The sequence below is a fragment of the Egretta garzetta genome, unplaced genomic scaffold (genome assembly GCF_000687185.1).
Source record: "Egretta garzetta isolate BGI_Z169 unplaced genomic scaffold, ASM68718v1 scaffold381, whole genome shotgun sequence".
Taxonomy (NCBI): Eukaryota; Metazoa; Chordata; class Aves; order Pelecaniformes; family Ardeidae; genus Egretta; species Egretta garzetta.
In genome coordinates this window covers 244,459-248,149 of record NW_009258483.1, presented here as the reverse complement: position 1 = coordinate 248,149, position 3,691 = coordinate 244,459, and the positions used below count along the sequence as shown (strand labels likewise).

Here is a 3,691-nt window from a genome sequence, read left to right as displayed (position 1 = left end):
TGAGTGTCCACTTCCAAAGCAAAAATCTCCCTGCCTTGTTCACATTTACCAACTGTAAGATGATCAAACCCACTAATGGGGTTATTTGCTCATGTCAGCTCTTGTCACTGTGCCAAAGGCAGGTAGACCCACCCTCTCTGCGCTGTTAGACTGCTGCACATTCAATGCTAGTACATTTACTTGTATGGTGAATTCCAATCTAACTTTTTTTTTCTTCATAGATTTAAATCTGTCCATTGTCTGCTCTATCCTGACACTATTTGGTGCCCTGCTAAGAAGATGTCATAATCCTAGACCAGTCATTGACACCTGTATCTTACCTAGTTTGCATAAGACAGGAGCTGTGGTGGACTTCTTTGTGGTGTAGGGTTTTTTTTTTTTTTTCCCTCTTCTGGGAGACAACCAGAGACATCTTCAAAGGAGGTAGACAGACTCTACTTACAAAAGCAAGAAGGTGTGGCTTGTTCAGCTGCAGCCTGGGACATTCCAAGAAGAATCCTTGTGCTTTTGTCCAGTGGCTCTTCGTATAATGGCTACATCGCGTGTGTATGAGTCACTTGACACTTCTGTCTGATGTCACATGAATCTGTGCTTGGACACGTCCTAGGCAAATGCGGTACTTGGAATGATAGCATTCTTACTACTGTTAGGGGCTTTTAGAGGCCACTGTCTTGAAACTGGAGTGCTATAGCAGACTGTAGTCCCCATGGTGACTAGACAGGGGAAGTTTTCACTGTCTTTCTTGGGAATCATAATTATTTAAGAGCTTCTGTGGCCTGCCGTATTAAAACTCCACCTGTGGGCCAGAACAGGGTCTGTTTGTAAACACCAGAAATCCTGGAATCACTAGGGTAAACAAGGCTGAAAGCCTTGGGAAAGTCATGGGAAAACCCTGTGTAAGGGTAAGCTTGCTCAGGACTGGATAAGAGTTGCTTACAGTGCACGTTCTCCCCTGCAGTCCGTGTACCTCCCATGGAGGTGATTGTCAGACTTGCCTCTCTCACCAGCTGAATTGCAGTGGTGGTTGATTATGATGGTGGTCTGCCAGGTCCAAGACTATTCCCTTGATGTTTGATACTGGAGAAATATTTGCCAGACTAGATGGTAATCACTTCTGCTTTGCCCACAAGCAGGCTGTGTGAGCTAGAGCATGCTCCCTGGCAGCTGAAACACGCCCTGTTTCTGAAACTGTGCTGTATCTCCTGCTGGCTGTGCGGGGGGCGGAACGCGAGATAGCTGGAATGCCCCAAGGAAGTTTTTGATGGTATCATTTGAGGACCTTTAATTGTATGACTGTGGTTGTCTGAAGAAGCTGGAGTAATCTTTTGATTACCTTAAGCTCTAGATCAGTGTTTATTTCTACTCTACTTCTTAATGTTTCAATAAATAGTTTATGCAATCACTGAGACTGTGCACTCACACAGAGGCAGAAGTTCAATGCTGTAGCAGTGTTATCTGCTGCTGTTTAAATAAAGTAAGCTTAGTTTTGCAAGTGGAAGAAGTGGGGCTCTGTATGTTTACTCTTCTGTTAGCCCAAACTTTGGCCTCATGCAATCCCTACCTTACGTGAAGAACAGCATAAAAAATGACTTTGCAAACCCACTCTTTACAAACTCTTCAGAAAATACTTGCTGGTTTAGTGCTAGAGTCCGAGGCTGAATTAAGGGGAGAATAATAGAATGGCATTGTATAACCTGGAACTATCATTAACAGCTAGGATGTGGACCTACCAAAAATTCCGGACTTCTCAACAGTTGTGCTGAGCTTGTACTGTGGACTTCAGCTTGTTGCTTAACTTCCTGCCCTCTGTAAGGTGGTACAATGTAGGCAAGCGCCTGCAGTGTATTCAAGCATGAAACTTAGCAGAGGCATCGGCCTCCTGAAACACAGTCCCTACACTCTGTTTTTAACACAAACCTTTCAGGATTTACCTGGGTACGTTGTCCTCTCTGCATAATTTTAGTTACTCCACTGAGGAGCAGACAAGGTGACTGCTACTTGCTACAGTCCTGCAGCTCATTCTTAAATGTCTCCTCTCCTTTGTGCCTACTAAGGTGACCATGAGGTATGGGCATAAGAATGCTGCAGGGAATCGGATCAAAGTCCAGCTAGCACAGTGGCTGTTCCATAACAGGTACACCTGCAACACTGGCAGCCTGTCACAGAACACAGAGGAGGGCTTGTGGTGTGGTATGTTCTACCTCTTTACTAGGTCTTCTGCTCGCTGGGACAGAGGCGTCCTATGGTTTAATGGTTTGTCATTAATAGCTCTGGAGATTCCTGGTATCTATATAAATACTTTTTTTTTTTTTTTAAATGCTTGTTAGGTTCTTGTTTTCAACCTCCTGTAGCAGAAAGCTGTGAAGCTTCATGAGCTCTTGATGAGATTTTTTTGTATTCAAACCCTGATTCTGAATGCTTCTGTTAGAGCTTTCTTCCTCTTCCACTGGTAGCAGCCTCTTGTGAGATACCGCAGACAGCATTGACTGGGTAGTGTTTATGTGGCAAACTGCAGTTCAGAATGACACCACTTGATATGGATGGCAGCAAAAATGAGTAGTAGAAGTTTCACACTGTAGTCACCGGTCACCCTAAACTGGGTGGGCCAAAGAGGCAGCGTTCTCTAAGCTGGGAGGGTGTGTGTTAACTGAAAACGGACCGCATTCTCCTGCATGGCAATACAGAACTGTTCCATGTGTTCAAGCTTCTTCTAAGGTTTCTTGTATTGACAATACTGTAGGCTGTGCGGATATAGCAGGATGCAGCTTTTTAATCAAACTACTGTCTCATACATAAACTGATTCTACAAAATAAATATTTAAATATGTCAAAGGCTGTGTTTTGTCATGTTTCTTGACACATTCCCTACATCAAAAATAGACCATAAACCCTGTAATCCAGGAAACTACAGCCTCTTGTCAGGCGTTTGTGACGCCAAATGGCCAAAGTGCATGTGAGTTGGATGACTTGGATGTGCAGAGGAACAAATATGGATGAGAAGAATCCTTGCAGATGACTATTAACAGAGTAAAGTAAAAGAATTGAGCTAGGGAGTACGTTAATTGTTGTAAACTTGTCTCAGTGCTTTCCTGTTTCTGTACTTACTAAATATGTCACAGGAGCTCTTAAATTTAAGAGTCCCCAGCAATGTCTGAACAGGGTAGTACCACAATTACTCCTGTTAATAGGGTGTGTAATTGTCTGTGCTGCTCTGCTGTAGCACAATGCCAGCTCTGTGAATCAGGAGTTGGAGCTGCTGTGCCGGCTAGTGGAAGTAAACCGTGGTGCAGTAGCTTGTCTGCGACCTCTTGGCTCTCTCTACCCTGTCCTTTCGTTGTACCTTCCAGCATGTTGCTGTTGTCACACGAGTGCTGCATGAGAAATCCCGCATGCCTAGGTCCTCGGGCAAGCAGAGCCCACGTACTTGCAGCTGATTTTCTAAGCAAGGACTAAGGCTGCCTACAGGCTTCTGTGGGCAGAGGAGGCAGCTCTTTTCATCACCTGCTAAAAAGCCGTTTTTCCTGTGGTCGCTCGCTATGACACTGCAGTAAGTCTCGAGAGTCAAGAAAATTCATCTCTGCGTGCCCGTCTCTTGCTGGGCGAGCCCAGAAACGGCTTCTTGCTGCATCCCCTCGGGGAGCCGGGCCCTGCAGCACGGCGGGGCTGCCTTCCTTGCAGGTGCCCTGGTTGA

At 45.2% G+C, this 3,691-nt stretch overlaps 1 protein-coding gene across 1 annotated transcript in view; it reads left to right on the top strand.

The window, feature by feature from the left end:
* Positions 1-3,691, top strand: part of RFNG (RFNG O-fucosylpeptide 3-beta-N-acetylglucosaminyltransferase) — an 11,242-nt gene that overhangs the window by 5,765 nt on the left and 1,786 nt on the right. The window lies entirely within an intron of this gene.